Below are 19,031 nucleotides of genomic sequence, written 5' to 3'. Positions count from 1 at the left end.
TATATATGTGGAAAATGATAATGCTATTGTGGAATTACATTTTCATTTTCAAGTTTGCATTATCATTTTAATAAAGTCCCATATGGGCTTCCACAGATTTAGGACTCAAATTAAAAATGAATACAGGGCATGAGCCTGCAGAGTCCTCAGATGTCCCTTTAACTTCCTGACTCTTCAAAAGAGCTCCAATGTGAGCAAGGGCACTACTGTCATTTACATCTTGCTCATTTTGATTGATTATACATTTCCATTAATACAGTAGAGTTTCTTTGTGTTAAGGTCAGGCAGTCAGTTTTATGAAGCTCAGTAGAGTAGGACTACTGCTTTATCACTGCTTTCTCCTTTCAAGATTTTTTATGAGATCATGACCAAGTGTTCTGACTAGATTAGCACCAAGGCTTTAAGCATCATACAGGTACTAATTGTCCTTTGACAACAATTGTGCATTTGCATAAGAGTCACCCTCTGGGGTTGGCACCACAGTGCACAACAGCCCAGCGTCATCTAATGCACTCGTTGCTTTGAAAAGACTAAAGGCTCTGTTTTCATGCTGGTGGAGATCAAGCATACTGACCTCGTGCTGGTGAAGTGGTAATTTCATTGCGCGCAAGTGAATTCTTTCTCACCTTTCACAGCTTGCCATGACATCACTCAAGTCAAAATCAGAGTGGAGCACACTAGAATGGAGTGACAATATTAAGTCAGGGGTGAGGTGCAATTTTTGTGCAAACAAGTTCTGAGCATTGATGCACGTGTTCAGGGCTGTATTTTGGAGGAGCAATCAAATAGACCCTATGAAATCATTTTATGCTACCTATATTTTACCATTGTATTCTTATATAATCCCATTTCAAGTGAACAATACCAGTTCTCAGTCTTTTAATACCGTCTTCTTCTGTCATTCGCTTTTCTGAATTTCTCAATTGATTACACTCTCTACATGCAGCCATTTAAAAGACAGGACATATGTTCCATTTGAGATACAGTTTGTGGAGTGTGGTGCATATTGTTAAAGTGCTGAGCAACTACAGAACAATACTATGTTTTTCATCTCATTCCATATATTTTCATTAACCAATGAATGGATTACAGTGCTTTCTGGTTTTGTAGACGTCACATTGGTCCCCCAAACTAAGAAGCCATAAGTGCATTAAGGTTCATGTCCATTATGTGTCCCAAATGGAGTAAAGAAAGGTCCGGGACTGTGATTAAAAGACCACAGTCACGGCTGTTTTGTTTTAGGAAATGTTCTGGAAAACAGAAATAAGGACTTTTGTGACATTAACAGAATTAAGAATTAAGATGTTCTGCCATTCCTATCACACCCTCCAGTTCAATGTATTTACATGTGGATAAGAAGGGGTTAGCCCATTGAGCTCATAGGACTTGGTTTTACAATCCCATATTGTAATCAGCAATCATTCCTTGAGTGGGGGTAGGAGGTAGATCAGATGGGCACCCTCTTTCCTTGATATTTTGTTGATAGGCCCACACAGGCCTTACAGGATTTACAGTCCTGTTTATGCAGACTGTAAATCATTAACCAGCAGCAACAGAACTTCAGGAGGATCCATCAAGTCCAGGTTTCTTCTGCCAATGATTCAATCCTGTTTATGTGGACTGTAAATCATAACCAGCAGCAACAGAACTTCAGGAGGATCAGTCGAGTCCAGGTTTCTTCTACCAATGATTCAGTCCTTTTTATACAGACAATATATCATAACCAGCATTGGAGATAGGAGTAGAAGCTTCACTGGGGTTATCAGATGGGCACCCTCCTTCCTTGGTGTTTTGTTGATAGGCCCAGACACCTCCAGAGGGCTCAAGAGTGACACTTGGTGTCTCAGGTGTACCCCCCTCCGCCTCTACCCCTCCTGCTGGCTGATGGTCATTTTGCCGCCCAGTTCTAGTCCTCTCTTATTAGCCAGAGCCAGTTGCTGCTTTTTTTTCGGCAGCCTCTGCCAGTGACATGATAGCCTGTTGAAGGGCCTTTCCTCAGATTCCTATCCCTTTCAGCAGCCTGGTGGTTGACATGGCCTGCAACTGAGTTCCACAGGGAGCACTTGTATTCTCCAGCCCTTTTGTTCTGCTTCAGTTGCTAAATCAGAGTACTTCAACTTTGTGTTTGTGCTTTTCACCACCTGCATGCTCCCATCAGATGTAGGATGAACAAGGCCTTTTGTGAAGCTGACCACAGGATCAGATATAGCCTGAGACTGATTGCAGTGAAATCCAGTGGGAAGGTGAGCTTCTGGTCTAGATCAACTTTCATTTTCCAATCCCAAGCTGTATCCAGTAGGCTTGATTCTTTTCCTGGTTCTTGGGACTGGGAAGAACATTGTAGATGACTCTGATGATACACTAAATCTGCCTCCCTCCATTTCCCAAAGATCTCTTCAGGCAAGCTTCCAGCATTCAATGATTTACCATCTTGTCCATTGGCCCTGTTTTGCCTGTGAGACAGCCTTTGCATTTTGCTCTGCCTCCTCCTGCCATTGTATCTCTTTTACCACTATCCCTCTCTTCTGGGAAGGTGTTGCTCTGTGCCATGTGAGTCTATTTGTATTTGCCCAAAACCAGCTCTTCCATGCTGCACTTGGCCCACAATATCTCCAAGCCTTAGAGCAAATTTCACCTACTGCGCTGCTTCGCCACTCTGGGCGCTGCTGCCCATATCGTGGCTTCCTGAGTTTCTGTCAGGGTCATGTCCAGCCTTACTTTGAAGCATTTGTATTCTTCTGTAAGGCTAATGATTGGCAGTTCCAGAGCCCCATTCCCATACAAGCCGATATTGCTGAGGCACTGTGGGAGTACGAGCCATTTCTTGATGTATGTACAACTGACTGTTCTCTCCACCTTCTCAACTTTGGTGATGGGAACCTCATAGATCGTCAGAGGCCACATCATACAAGGGAGCAATCCAAACTACAGGCACCAAAGTTTCAACTTACCTGGGGGTAGGGTCTTGTCTATGTTAGCAAGGCCTTTGATGGTTTGTTCCTTCAGTTGCTTACTCTGGTCTGACTCCTCAAGGTTTGCATTGTACCACAGCCCTAAGCTCTTGACTGGCATTTCTGATACCATTGGTATGGGTGTTCCATCAGTGTGGAATCTCTGGTCTTTGAGCTTTCCTTTGATAATGGAGATGGTCCTGGACTTGCTGGGCTTAAACTTCATCCATGTCCATTATGTTGGAATGAAGCTTTTCCTGGAGTTGCTTTGTACATGCGATCGTTATGGTCATGTCATCCATATAAGCGCTGAGGGGAGGTAGTCATTGTCTGGACTGCAGGTGCTCTCCCACCACCCATTTTGATTCTCTGACGATCAGTTCCATGGCCATGGTAAAGGCTAGTGGGGAGATGGTGCGTCCTGGCACTGTTCCTATTTCCAGGGATTGCCAAGACATGGTGTAATCTGATGTTGTGAAAAACTGAGTTTACACTACAGCAGATGGGTTGGTAAGGCTGAAATATTTGACCCAACACTAGTCAGGGCTGTTGTCTCTGACACAAAACTTTCTGATCATCATGGCATGAATTGTACAGCCTTTTGAGATGAAAGCAGTTAATCTGATTGGCTTAAATCAATGTCAGGCCTTGCAACACCTGCTGATAATGTTTTCCACCTAATCAAAACCCTTTCACAACTGTGCCGCTGGTGCACCCCTGCATGGCCCAGTGCCTCTGGTCAAAATTACCCAAAAATTTGTTGGTCACACTCAAATGAGCTTTCAACACCTGTGTCTGCCTGTGTGCCTTGTTTCATGAAAAGAAGGGCATTGCATAGGTTTGCATGGGAGCATCAAATGACAATGTGAAATGTGTAATACAGTGGAAACCACTTATAGTGTTACAATGATCAACCGCTTATATGAGTCAAAAAGCTTGGGACAGAATCATTCCTATACAAATGCTGTTTAAATAATTTGCTTATATTAATCAATTAGTCCACTTACAGTGTTCATTTTGGGTCTTTTCGTACATTAAAACATATGGAAAAAACATTTTAAACTACGGTAATTCTATTGTCTTTTTACCTTACTAATAGTACAAGTATGATGTGTATTTAGTGGCTGTGGTACCATTATCAGGTGTTGCAGTGCACCTCTGCAGGGTTGTGTGGAGGTGTGGGGTGTGGCTGTGGACATGTTTATTTGTAACCGCCGTGAAACAATCAGAAAATAACATTTTCTTCCTCTCATACACTGGCTTTCTCGCTACCACCGCTCGCTCTCCTCATCCACTTTCTAGCTTGCTCAACCACTGCCTCTCTCTCTCTCTCTCTGTCTCGTCTTTATTAAAATGAGTCGGGAAGCCGTCAGCAAAGCCTAACTTTACTTTTGACGTTATCAAATAAAGAGAAATGTCCTCACCTCTTCCTAGTAATGTTTTTATCTTCCCTCATGGCAGGATTGTACAAAATTACAGGTTGCGTTTCTCCAAAAGTTGATTCTGGTTCAACTTTCTCACTGCGGCCCCTACCCCCGCAGCCCAAACGCACAACCTGTCTGCCGCCAACTGGTGACCTGAGGCTACTGCTGCGTGCACATTGAAATCACGACGGGAAAAAGAAAAGGAGAAAGTAATTTTCTCTTAATGAAAAACATAGTCTCCTTGAAGCTTATGACAAACTGCAGAAAACAAGCCAACAAAATGCAGCAGCGAAACAAGTGTTTGAATCAGCTGTACTGTATTTTGAAACAGTCAATAAAATTCAGTAAATAGCGAAGCTGTCTGTTTCATTACTTTATATTCATGTAATAATTATATAAATGTCAATTAGATGATAATTTGTATGAGAAATTAAGAAAAAGAAGAAAAAAATCGGTTATAATAATCATTGGCTTATAGCGATCAATTTGACCTGGACGGAACTGATCACTATAAGCGGTTTCCACTGTATTTAGAAAGTAGAACTGATTAGATCCTGAGCAATGTACTCTTGTTTGTGAGTAAGGCTAAATTTCAATCACATTTCATATTGACTTACACTCTTGCCAGAAATCATTTTGGTGTTACATTTGACTGCTGAAGTGAGGCAGTGATCTACAGTCACAGAGGAGAGGCCCCCCTTACCAATCTAAACTATCAGTATCCCACAGAGAAAAACTAAGTATTTCAGCACTGCCATTTTAAAACAAATATCACCTCTGACACAAAATCATCACTGGTACAGCAGAGAATGCTTTTATCAACACACAAACACTCATTTTTCACAGAGGAGAATATTGGACGTTTTTGAAATCTGTTATTTGTGTTTGTGTATATGAGCATATCTATATACGTAAAATAATATGTTCCTAGTTCTGCAGTATTTGCAGCTCTGTGAATATGACCAAGACTAACAAATGTCTGGTCACACAAACATAAAACCCATGCTTGGCCGGTTTGTTTTCGAAAGGATTGATCCCTTAGGAACCATGCAAGCAAACAGTCTCTCTCTTACACACGCACATGCACACAAATTACTGTGGACACATGCTCATGATTGATATTCCCATGGAGATTTCGAAAGCAGCTGATCCGGAAACACACATGGGCAGGTTAATGACACGACCCCACTGTGACCTCATCCTCTGGGGTGTTTATGCGTACCATCAGCACAGTCAAAAGTAGCTGAGTCAGGCTGTGTGTGTGTGTGTGCAAAATTCCATTTGGCATTTTTGCATGTGCATTTATGTTTTTCTGGCATGTTTATGTGTATGCATGTACTAGGGATGTTCTGGATGACACATTCAGCAAGGCAGAAATGATGCATTTTGAACCGCTTGTTTGCAGTGGGGATATGACAGTTTGTTTCATTATTAATTCAGAAAAAATCAGGCCAGTTTTTTGTCTTTTTGTTGCTTTAGTAGGATTGACTTATAGTGGATGAAGATGAAAACAAATTGGATAAAATACAAAAAGAACTGCTATTCCTCTCAGAGATGCTTCTGGTTCATTTTGATTTATACATGAATATGAACATTAAACAAAATGCAAAAACTGTAAAATGCGTGTGAATGTGTGTTTATTATAAAGTCACTGAGCTTTGGCAGAAGGCCTGATGCGCCATTCCGCTCCTCCTTGTTGGACAGGGGAGTGTGTAACATTTGCATGCACTCTTGGTCACTAGAGGCCTAAGCACTGAGCATTGCATGCCGTCGGTATTACCAGCTGAATTTAAATGTCCATTTTCATTTCAGCTGTCCACAGTCATGGAGAATGTCCAGACAATAAACTATATTGATTTCTTCAAGTCTTCTTGTTGTTCGCGCTCCCTCCAAGTGTCACTTTGTATCATTTCAGACAACCGTACCATCTCCTCAATTACCACCTCCTTTTTTTCCAGCACTTTGATTTTGCATTGAATTAGATGGTAACTTCCTCTCCTTAGCTATCAGGTTTATCAATTTTACTTTGATTGACGCAATTGTAACCTGAAGTAGGCATGAAATGGCAGTATGACAGAAAGCAACACAAAGTAGATAAGAGAGGAAAGGCAACACTCAATTTGTCCTTTGATATTATGAACTTGAAGGTACAAAATGCATCCATGCACTTAAACTCACCCTTTAAAATCACTTTCACTGGGCCATTTAGCAACCCAGCAAGCTGAGGTTTATCCCATCCATTCATGCACTTGAACCATCAGTGAAATCTTATTTCTTAAGAACTGATTCACATTCCCGCTGTGCTCTTTTTTTGGTAGAAACCCTCCAGAGTGTTTCCCTACTGGCCACACCCCTAACAGAGCAGGTATTTTGCCTTTGACTACTTACAATATTACAGAATTGTAACTATAGACACATTGAGGCCAGTACTCTGATCTTTGATTTGGTTAGATTTCATTATCTCTTTCCAGTCATTCACTTTTGTATTCAAATAAATAATGAAAAAAGAGAAAGAAAAATACAACTTTTTAACCTGTATGAAGTGAAAATGATAATGGAGATTGTTCCTTCAGTGACACACAGTTTCAAATTTGGTTACACTCAGAGCTGCTTACTGTTGGCCACTGAGCAGCTCCAGTGGAGTAATTTAGGACTGAGAGTTTTGCCCAAGGGCATCCCAATTGGAGTTGTTGATGGAAGGCAAGGCAGTATTAGTGTCTTTCCCTAACATCCCCAACTACTGTGGGGATTCACTGAAATTGATTGCAGCCTTTGGGTGGCAGTAGTAGTAGTAGTATACAAAAATGAAAAATACAAGGTGAATATAGGTGAATTTCTGTTCTTTTAAGGTTTAAGGTCTAGAGTATCAGAAAACACAATAGACTTTCTCTTACTTGGAGGTAAAACAAATCAATTTCAGAGTGATACCACGTTCCAATCTTGTGATTTGAATTTTTGCTACCCTTCTGTTTACTGTTGAATTATGCCTTTTCAGTGTTCATCAATAAAACTGTCTGTCTGGTTTAGTAAATTTTCAAAGCAGGCCTACATATCCCAGAACTACATTTGCGATGAAACCTGTATTGTCAACTTTCAGAGACAGCAGTGTTCCCTACATCGTTCTAGTCCTTTAAAAATGCATTAGAGGGAAGAGTAGGTACCTGCACCCACAAACCACAGTTTCTGTGGTTCAGCCAGCGGCAACTCTACTCTTTCTTTTTTCTGACTTAAAAATATGCCACAGCTGTTGCTCTGAGATGACCTATGTTGCTGTTGTTCCAATGGGGAGCTGTAATTGAACCATATTTCAGGATAGGAGGGCACAAGCATTCTCAAACAACAGAGCACTAAATATTTCATCTACCACTAGATTATCTGCAACAAATCATTTGATGCAGTGTTGTTTGAAACTCTCGTTACTGAGCTAAGACAAACCCAGGTGTTGAAGAAGCCAACTTAAATGATCTAAATAAATGTCTGTCTATCATAATGAATGCCTTTTTTTTTCTTAAACTAATCTAACGGCATGGCTCTAGTGATGGGACAGTTGGTCGGTCCACCACTTTGATCCAGACTGACATCACAGCAACACTGGGTGGATTTATGGTCCCTTGCAGATGAATCCTCCTGACTTTTCTCACCAACACCACCATGAGGCTGAGTGAAATGTCTCAACCACTATTGGATGGATTGCCATGCAATTTACTACAGACATTCAAGATGAATATTAGTAACTCTGATGATACTTAACTTTTCTTCTAGCGCCATTGTATGGTTAACATTTGATTGATTTGTTGAGTTCTATATGACAAAATACCTTTTCAAACTTATGCCTTTCCCATCACCCTAAGATGTAATTTGCAGTTAGTGCTAAATATGAAATGTTAGCATGGTAAAATGTTAAACTAAAGATGGTAATCATGGTTGACATAATACCATAATCAGCATGTTAGCATTGTCACTGTGCATTTTAACATTACAGCCATAGGGGCACTAGTGTGGCTGTAGACTTAGTTTTGTTAACATATGGTCATCTGTCCTCTCTGAAGGAGAAAACTCTTGTGGAGTCAAGCATGCATAGACATGTGACATTAATAATACATTAATACAATTCAACATTAAAAGCATACAGAATAAATGCAAACCTCTTACATAAAACAAGTTACTGCACTAATCTTTTAAAAAGTACACTGAAGCAGCAACTCTACTTAAGTTCAGAGTCCAGTACGGCTATGTCATATTCATCTGTTTTTGAGAGCAGACAAATGTGACTTTGCCTGAATCTGACACTAAAAGCCACAATGCATGTGCAGAGTGTCTAAACACATACTTACGCGTTGTCTATATCTGTCCCCAACACACTCATGCACCATGTCTCTTGCATTTTCTCCACAGAAGACCACTCTCTGCTCTGATTGGTGTGCTGCAGCAGAAGCTCGAAGCAGGCTGTCAGGTACTACGAGCTCTTCATTAGACACAGCACTTTCACAGCCATAGCCAGCGCCATGTAATAGAATTTATAGAGTGGTAGTTGAATTACGCTTTCCCCACCAAGAGACCCAGCTAAATGAGTGGGGAGAGATACTGGGACCTCCAAAGCCATCGACTGCGTGCTCTAAATTGATTTTAGGCTTTTCGAATTAGCAGACGGGGAGGTGCTGATATTTGGTTTGGAATCTTAAGTTGGAAAACTCATTGAGATTGTCATACACTATTAGCGAATAGCTTGGTGAGTGAACTGAAACCATTCTTGACAGGTAGCTCCTGGGCTGACATTGATTAACTTTGCATACTGTTTTGTACTTTATGTTCTTGTCAATGGGACTGGGCCAGAAATAGACCTATTTTTAGCTTGTTTACCCAATGGGCAACAAGATTGGAGTTAAAGGAAATCTGTCTTGGTGAAAGTGCTGCTCTATGGGCAGAAACAGTATCATTGGTTGAGTAAATGCGTGGACCTGTGACTAATAAAAATTTTAGATTGGTCCAATTAAATTTTAGACAATTCCATTTTTGGCATTCAAGTTTGCAAGTTTGCTAAGTCATACCCAGAAAAATTGGCCATTTTGCTCTGTCGAGATTTAACTCAAAGAATAAGATTATTTTCTTCATTAGTCCTCCTGAGGACTCTCAGTCTTACTTTTTTGTACATTACATATAAACATGTAATATGTTATATAATATGGCAGCACAAGCTATATTATATGTCTTTAAATGGCTATCTTTGTAATTCTAACAGATGTAACCTTTCAAGTGAAGTACTTTAACAACAGACACTCTTATTCATAGTCCGTGAATTTTACATGAGGTCAGGGGTCGAAGTTGTTCACAACGTTAGAAAAAAACCTTCATACATTCTACAGCTTATCATACAATTGAACCACAACTACAGAAGTTCAACAAGACAGCATGTTGGCTTGACTCACAAGTGGAGAAATGGTGCAGTTTGCCTGTAACTAGTTCTTTGAACTTGGAGTCAAAAGGTATCATTGTGAGATTAGAGGCTCTTATTCCAGATGATCAATGGTCAAGTAGTTGTGGTGTGGGCATTCAAGTTTAGTTGTGGACTGCGGGAGAATGAATGCATATTTCTGCATTCCTTTGTGAATTATTTTCCTTTCATCAACTTTCCTTCTCTTTGAAAACTTTGAGAACAAAATTTGCCGCTAGCGTTAGCGATAATGTTGGTACTTGTTATAGTAAATGCTTAAACCTGAGAAACTCAAAGGATTATTTCACAAGTATTAATCACACAGCAGGCAATGGAGAAAAAGGGCACCTTTTCCAAATCATAAACCTATTCTTCTACCTACTTGCAGAAACCACTCGGCAAATTTGCTTGAAAGCATAATCTTTAATTGTTAAGGCAAATTGGTGGGTCTCGGATTCAGCACTGGGTGGGGATTAGGAGCAAGTGTTCTGCATATTAGGCAGCCACTCTGTGCCAATCTAAAGTTAACATGACTTTCATTATATGCCCCTTCCTCTGTGAAGGTGGGACATCCCTGCCCGATGAAGATTTATCTCTTCACATCTCTTGGAAATGTAAGAATCTAATAGATATTTATGGTTGGGCTCTTTTTAATCTAAGAGGAGTAGAAACATCTGTGGCAAATTTTGGTTGAATAAGACTTTCAATTTGTCTTACACATGAGCACAGGCAGTAAAAAGATCTATTGCTTGGAATAACTAGGATGTAAAGATATTCTTAAGATATTTGTAAGATTTTGTACTGAGTAGTACAAAACAATAGCGATTGTAAAGTATTTCTCATCACAAATTGGCTTAATTTAATAAAAGAGTGAAAGAAGTTTTGGCTAAGGTTTAACTTGGCTTTTCTAGCCAGCTAGCAGGAGTTAGTTCATTGCCATTGCTGTCATGACATACAGAGTATATACAGCATCATTCAGGCTAAGACATATAATATTACAAAGTGGTCATAAACTTTTTCATGCCATAATCTGAGAAGAAAAGTTTCTGTACAAGGTTGATGACCATTCCCAATAAAGAATCATCTGACTACATTATACTGTAATATGTTAGCCTGTAATAGTTGTAAATAAATGTGAATATGTCTGCACATATGACACAAAAGACACAACACAAATATCCAAAAGGTCTATCTTATATACCCCAGTCTTTACTGAAAACAGTTGTTGCATTAAATTCTACAAGAAGTCACATAAGGTGCAGCCAGACTCTCAAAGAAAGGAAGGCCAAGGTCTATCAGGCCCATTATTAAAATACAGATTGCTTCCTTCCCATAATAGGAATCTTACACATCTTTCACTAGTGAAGCATATAAATGTGTATTAGGCTTGGCACTAGGTCGGGAAGAATTAGTTTCATTTGCATTATTCATCGACCTAGCAGGCAGACACATCTATCAAGGCTTGGGTGACTTGCCGTTGCAGAATTTTAAATATTAACTGTTAAGATATACACAGGGTATTTACTGAGACAATTTGCTCTGAGAGCATTTTGTGGAGTGGTCGCAACAGTATATACTGTATGTATACACCTGGGACCTGGGGCTGCGGACAACAACCTGATGGGCTAATAATTGTTTGATTTCAGAACAGTGTAAAGTTTGTTTGGTGAGGGGGGAAAAGGGCTGAGTCCATTAAAAGAAAGCTTATTGTGCTCTGCTGTAGGACAACAGAATAAACCTCTCGAGTAAGAATGGCACTCTGCCAATGAATGGACTGGTATGCTGTATCAAATGCAGCATAGATGGCTAATCAATTGAGCACAGTTTACTTTCCGATAAGCCCATCAGTTAGGGTTGATTACTGTCATCAGCACTAATTAAGCAAACTGAGTACCTGCATCCATATGCAGTTGGGTTGTGTGTCAACAAACACATACTGTGGTTGGTCATCAATAAGCTCAAGCCACTGTGGGAATGTAGATTGGCATACGTATAATTTACCTTTTACTCACTTCAATACTTTTATTTATTTAACCTTTATTTTTACCATTTTAGTCTCTTGAGATTGAGATCTGCTTTTCAAGAATCCCCTGGCGTAAAATGGCAACACACACACGCACACACACACTAGAGGGAAAATTGAAAACATCCTTCTGAATGAATCTTTAAGCTCAATCCTCACTGAAGTTATACTTTTAAATCTCATATCATATCATATTTCAGATTTATTTTTTCTTGGCAAACAAATGGTGTTATCAGCTGATAGTATAATAATATATAAAATGTATATATGAATGTATATATCATTTACTAACCAAAGAGGTGACTTTAGTGTTAAGTTACTATTTAATTTCAAAAGGTTTATTTATTTGAAGTTTTTTTTTAGAAGTAGATAGAACTGCCAACATCACTGCTCTACGCCAACCCTGAGCACAGATAGGAGCAGGCAGAGCTGAGAGCCTGAGCTGTACTTTGACGATGTTCACATGAATAAATATGAAGCAAGATACTGTATGCTGGAATCTGCTGAAGAGTACTCCTCTAAATCAAAGAGCAGTGTAGAATTTGTCTATGGGTGGTTACACATGGCCTGAAGACATTCTCGTGTAAAACAATGTTGGATGTAAGATTTGCAGAAATCCAGATAATGCAGTGGAGTGGCAGCGGCATTCATGTGCTGTGAAGTACATCTGTCATCTAAAACTAGTGAGGAGGTGGAAGCTACTAACTTTTTTTTTTTTTTTTTTTGTCTCCATCTTCAAATGAGATAAGAGTCTTGTCTCTGGAACAAAAAGTTACATTCTCTCTGTTCAAAGGACAGTCGGAAGTTGAAGATGGTGACTATTTTAATAGAGGTGACATCAACTGGAACATCAGTGAGTTAAATCTGTGAATCTATGTAACTGGTGCATTTTTGCAAGGACTTAGGGAACTTTGAAATGAAAAATCCAACTTTGTCAGAGTTTTAATTGTTCCTTCCTCTAACAAATCTCAACATCTGGAACTTCCTCTTCTTTTATCCTCCTTTGTCAGTTTTCAGCTCGAAACCATACTGCACCTCAAGACAGATTGCATCAGGGCCTCCATATTAGCAGGAAGAACAATAGTGTATAGGGGAAGGTGGGATGGTAATGAGTTCTGGATCACCAACCACATAAACAATACCCTTAACAGATGGGCGCCAACAAGTACCAGCTGCAGAGGCAGTGGAGTGAGGAAGGGACTTGTCGTTGGAGAGGACTAAATAAAACCCACTTCTGTAGGGCTTGGTCTTGCAGGGGACAGCAACAGCGGTGACATCCTTCGAGGGAAGCCAACCTGCGGTCGCTGACGCAGGGCGGCAGGTGGAATGAGGACGACAGCAGACAATGTTGTGCCCCCCTGAGGATGGCAGCTCCACTTTGATCCGATGCATGATTCATCACGGGCTGACTTGACCAAGGACAGCCAAGGAGCTTCCATACAAAAAAGTTTTCATCACAATCTGAGATGGTTTTGTCAACATTATGGACCCTGAATATTGACACCACAGCGTTTAATAGGAACGACACATAATGACAAAGTTGTCGGTTATGGTGGCATCAATTGAATTTAATTCGCTTTTACATTCTCTGTCAGTGGCGGATTCCAAAGATATTGTGTATTTCTGACGTTTTATTGGAGATTAGATGAATAAAAACAAAACATGCACAATGACAGTGCTGGACCCTCACTGCATACCAATTTCTATACAAAGCTGTACAATGTGTCTTATTACACTGCGGCAGTGTATTTATGAGTCACCCTGAGGTTCACAAATAAATGATAGATCTCCTCCTGATTCACTCGTTTGTTCAAAGTAAAAGTTACAATTTTGTGATGTCTTTTCAAATCTATCCAAGTGAAAAACCTGCTCTGTCACACCTTTCCTCACTTTCCTTTCTCTTTGCTTTATTTGGTTGATTGTGTCCCATTATCTCAGTCACGACATAAACAGCCAGCAGCATAAACAGAAAAAAAGTGCCAGACGCACAGATTGCAAAGGTCCCTTTGATTATGGTGGCAGATTAGTCTCAATAAACAATCATTAAAAATAATACCCACTGGCTTTTTAACGCCTCAAAGAAAAAGCCTGTGCAGAAAACACGAACCGCTGGGGCATAGCCTTGTTTTGATATGTTGCCGATTTGTTATCTGTGCCCATGCCCACCTGCGAGATGAAGCATTTGGACAGAGACAAGTATCTTGTGAAACACTTAAAGGTGCAATGTGTTGAATTTGGTGGCATCTAGCAGAAAGGACTTGGCAGAAATGGAATATAATATTCATAAGTATGTTTTAATTAGTGTAGAATCACCTGAAACTAAGAATTATTGTGTTTTTGTCACCTTAGAATGAGCCCTTTATATCCACACAGGAAGTGGGTCATCTCCCACAGAGCCCAGAATGAACAAACTATACACTGGCTCTAGAGAGGGCCTTTTGCAATTTTCCTGAGTTTCACAGTCACTGTAAGTTCTCCTACACGCTTGGAAACAGAGGGGGAAGGGGAGGAGTGTTCAGTTGGTTGCAATCTGCAACCTCACCGACCACTACACACCGGTCCTTTAAGTGTGTTGTGTGCAAGTGTTGTGCCCTTTGTGTCGTGTGTGTATGTGTGTGTGTGTTTGCAGCTCCATAGAGTATTGTTGCTGGGTGTGACTTGGCAGTTTTCAGCCTGTGACCCTCAAGATCTGAAGCAGTTCACTCTCCACAGCACCTGGTGAGAATCCAGCAGGAACAAAGCAAAAAATAATTATTTTAGAGGAATTACTGGATTTTTTTTGCAGATAACAGCACAGTGGTGGATCTTGAAAATTAATTTTACATGGGGTGGCAAAAGGATAGCAAGAGGTTTTGGCAGGGTGACATGGAAGGGCACAGTATGTGGTTATACCCAGATAAAAAAACAACTGTAGGAAAATGGGTTCAACACAAGATCCACAAATACACTGTGTTTTATATCTATTTTTACATTATGTTATTCTTAATGATGGACAACAGGGACAAGACACCAGCATTCATACAAAAAAAACTGCAGCTCTTACTGGTTCTGCACCAACCATCAGGTCATGTTCGACCACAGTTTTTTTTTAAAGACAGCTGAAGGTGACAGTTGTTATGCTGTGCAGCAAAAACGTTTCACAAACATATCTCAAATCAACACTGAACTTTCTTGCTGAAAAAGCTGGAAATATCACCACATTTGCCCTTCCTTTTCATTTTCAGTCTGCACTGCATGACCTACAGTAGTCAAGATGTTTGGTTAAAAGCCATGTATTACATTACACTGTAGGAGTATGTGGTTACTAAATTACCATCAAACAATCAAATCAATCAGGTTTAACACAGAGTGATATTCAGACTAATTAATCCCCTCATGGCTAATATATTCAGCCTGACAGTCAAGAAGGCAGCAGCCTGTTTGTGTGTCGACTCTGTGCTGTACCTTACTATGCTAGAAGGGCAGTTATGTATTTGCTAATCAAACAAAAATAATAGATCTCCTAGTGCTGACGTGCAGTTATTAGCTACAGTCCCAACAACCCACTCCCTTAAACGTGATGTATTCAAACATAATCTAACAGCGTTTGTTTAACACTGCAGCTGTGCACCTGCAGCTTTTAATATCTACTAAAATTGAAGCTCAGGATGATAAAGGCTCTGAAATCATGTCTTGTGATGAATTCTGTTTTAGCAACTTAACCTTTGGCTAATTTTATGATTACAGACATGCTCTCATTATTGAATCAAGTTCAGCATACAGTAATTACATTCATTACTGACTTCACTTTATTCGAGTGAAATTGGTTTGGCTGGTTAAACTTCACATAGTGAACCTCTGACTTGACTTAGACCTCCAGACTCCAGATGCAGCAGCTCTCGGTTGCTCTGTGTGTTGTGTTGTTCTGACTCACTGCGACTGTGTGTCTTTGCACGTTTGGCGAGGTGCCATACTTACAGTTTTCAGGGACCAAAGTGAGCATTATGAATTATGGATTTTCTTTCTATTTCTTGCTTATTTCAGTTCTTTGGACACATTAAGAGCTGAAAAATACATTTTTTTTTACAATTACAGTTTAAGGAGCTGGAAAACCGGGGTGACAGCTGGGGGGCTAATCTTTTCTATAAGATTATGTGTGTTAGATTTTTACTATTAGTGGTAGCACTAGCAGCATTTTGCTGAGAATTATAATACAGCAAATACATCTCACTGAAACAAATTGTTTGATTAAAATGTTTGGTTTTCTGAAATCAATTCAAGTGTTGGGCCAATCCATGTTTCCATAGAAACACATGCACCCATCAAAAAAGACATGTGTATGTTAGGGTTAATACTAAATGTCAGTGTGCCTGACCAAGGCACTGGCAAAAAGAACTGGAGTTGGTCCCTGTGCACTGCACTGCAGCTGCCCACTGCTCCTAGTGTGTGTGTGTGTGTATGTGTGAATAGGATGGGTCAAATGCAGAGGATCAGTTTCAATTCAATGTACGTGGGTGCTGAGAAATGACAATAAAGAAATCTCAATCTAAACATTGAAAAATAAAGAGCTTAGTCTAATTAGCAAAGGCTTTTAGTTGTGTATACAATATCACAATTATTTTCTAAAACTGCACAGAGTGACAGAACTTTTTCTTTTTTTCTTTTTTCTTTCTTTTAAATAGCTGCATATTTTATTCACAGCAAGACAGGAGGGTTGGATACATCACAGTCTCACACCTGGGAGCTACAGAGAACACCTACAACCTTTGGCCACTTACCAGCTCCAATGGAGAAGTTGAGGAGGTGTATTTGTGTGTGTGTGTGTGGGCATGCGAGGGAGTCCTGTTAATGTTTCCAGCATGCATCCAAGCTTGCTTCTCCTACCAGAGAGAGTAGCATAATGTTAATAATTTAAAGTAGAATTTAATTAAAGTCAATTATTTATTCACTTCAATATTTAAGGTGGTATGTGAATCTTTTTTAGTGAAGATAAGTAGATTTATGGGTCACTTTTCCAAATTAAGATATACATAAAATCAACCCTGTTTCTAACAACTAGACCAAAAAGCTGATAATTGCTTATATACATCCAGTTGAGATAATATTACTGCAATATGCTGGCTGCGGCCTTTTTTTCATAAAGCAACAGACTTTCTGCTAAATCTGAACTGACAACACAGTGTGCACTAAAACGCATTGCCAAAGCATTTACCAGGGTAGTCCGTGGCCCCCTCTGTGTATTCCCCCCCCCTGCATCTACCATGCATTACCACTGTAGACAGTTCTAGCATATTATAACATAAACTGTCTGAACAAACTAGTTATACGACTTTCCTTTGTAACTTCTAACAGCTGAGCAATATTTTGATTCTGCTCCAGGGAGTGAAGCCAAGATGCTGCAGTAGTTCAGCAAACAAGCAGTAAAAAGTGGAAATGCCATATCTGTACACACACACACACACACACAAACACACATATTCAAACAGAAATTTACACCTGGGAGTTGATGTGTTGCCATAATGCATTACCACAGAGCTCCAACATACTTGCTAAATGGAATTCAGCCAGCATCCTCTCAATGTCAAACTCTCTCTATAGCTACAGCATGCCCCGAATATTTTAAGATTAGCCATGAATTTTTTTTTTTTCCAAGGTAAAGGTATATGACAATTTTTGCATAGTTCAAAATTTCACCATCTCCTCTCCAATATGAACTCTGTCCAAGGAGCATTTGCACCGGACACAAGTGTGAGTTACGTTTGATTTAGTGGTCAGGGCAGCCTGGTCATTTCACCTGAGCCGGTGTTGTAATCCGGCTTTGGGTGAATTAAGGTACAGGCAGGGGTACAAATTGAGCGACCCGTCCACGCTTGGTGTGTTTGGTGGAGAGTTCCTGCCAATCTCTGTGATGTAGTGTAGTTGGAGTACAACTAATTGGTCAGTGCTGGTTCTGGGTCAGAGGACTGCTGGTATAGAGCCAGAAAACACAATGTTAGCACACATGGGTTTTCTTACTTTTTCCAGAGTAGGAACAAAAGTAGATAAATGTGGTATTAACACAGGTTAATATTATACATATGGGAAGATATAAGACTGAGCAGCAGTGTACTAGTGTGCTGATTTGCAGCCAGATTACCTGTTAGCTTTGCCTCTTGACTCATACTAAATTGCTACAAGCTACAGTTAAAGTATCCATTGTTTCCATATGCAAAACTGATTTTCAAATGCTTTATTTCCAACAGAGAATAATACATTTACTTGAGTTTGTTCACTGTAAACACAAAATACATCTGCTATCCTGTTACTCAGTTGTATATTTAAGCAGTCCCAAACAAATAGGGTAAACCTGACAAGACTTAACAATCATTTCATAAAAAGAATAAAGCACTTATCCTCACAGCTTCCTTTTAAATATGTGTTAAACAAGTGTAACTTCATTTGTGATTGTCTGTATTTTACTAGTGCATATAAACCCCCCCCCAGCCATTCAAAATGCATTATGTTTCCCCACTGTATATTGATTTTTGTTACTGCAGTTATGATGTAGCATGGGATAATATTAGCTTTCTAACAGGGACAAAAAAAAATAGACGTAAAATCATTTGCTCATTTAAAAAAAAAAGAGCAGAGCAGACAAGGGGGAGCGAGAGAAGAATTCAATTCAGAGGAGGGATAAGGAGATAGATGCCAACACACTATATTACATCACTGCAGGCATGGACAGACTGTTCTAATCGTGTTTACTATGCTTCTTTGTTTAGGTTCGTGTGCTTCAAGATGCACCAGACTGATGTAATTTGCTGTTGAAATTTTAAAAAGCCCCATCTCGTAACTTTCTTTCAGCTGAGTTCTAAGGGTCCTAAAACTGAGCAACACCCCTGATACAACCATAAACTCAGTTATCTCAAAGATATCAGTGTATGGGCTCACTGCAGTTACAGCAATTACAAACTTTGTTCCCTCACTCCCATCAGTCGGAGGGGATGTGCAAACATTGCACCGCACCGCAGGCGCCGGGGGTGCAGGGTCATCCACAAGCAGCGTGTCAGTGTTTAGTTTCGGGGCATTTCAACAGTGATGAACTCATTGGTCATCGGAGGCATAAAACCCGTGCTCTCTCTAATTACCAGAGCATACTGCTCAGCTGAAAACACCAGTGTGACCCTCGGTATCACTTCAGCTGTCTATCGTCATCACAACGCGAGCGATAAGGTCAGATAACT

At 39.9% G+C, this 19,031-nt stretch overlaps 1 long non-coding RNA gene across 1 annotated transcript in view; it reads left to right on the top strand.

The window, feature by feature from the left end:
* The window catches only part of LOC137177202 (uncharacterized), a 71,649-nt gene that overhangs the window by 20,560 nt on the left and 32,058 nt on the right, over positions 1-19,031 (top strand). Inside the window, exons 2-3 of the long non-coding RNA XR_010926007.1 lie at positions 8,771-8,828; positions 16,491-16,611. This is a non-coding gene — a long non-coding RNA (uncharacterized lncRNA). The remainder of the gene's footprint in view (positions 1-8,770; positions 8,829-16,490; positions 16,612-19,031) is intronic.

This window comes from Thunnus thynnus, chromosome 24 (assembly GCF_963924715.1).
Source record: "Thunnus thynnus chromosome 24, fThuThy2.1, whole genome shotgun sequence".
NCBI classification, from domain to species: Eukaryota; Metazoa; Chordata; class Actinopteri; order Scombriformes; family Scombridae; genus Thunnus; species Thunnus thynnus.
The sequence above is the reverse complement of the archived record's forward strand: the minus strand, read 5'-3'. Positions and strand labels throughout refer to the sequence as shown.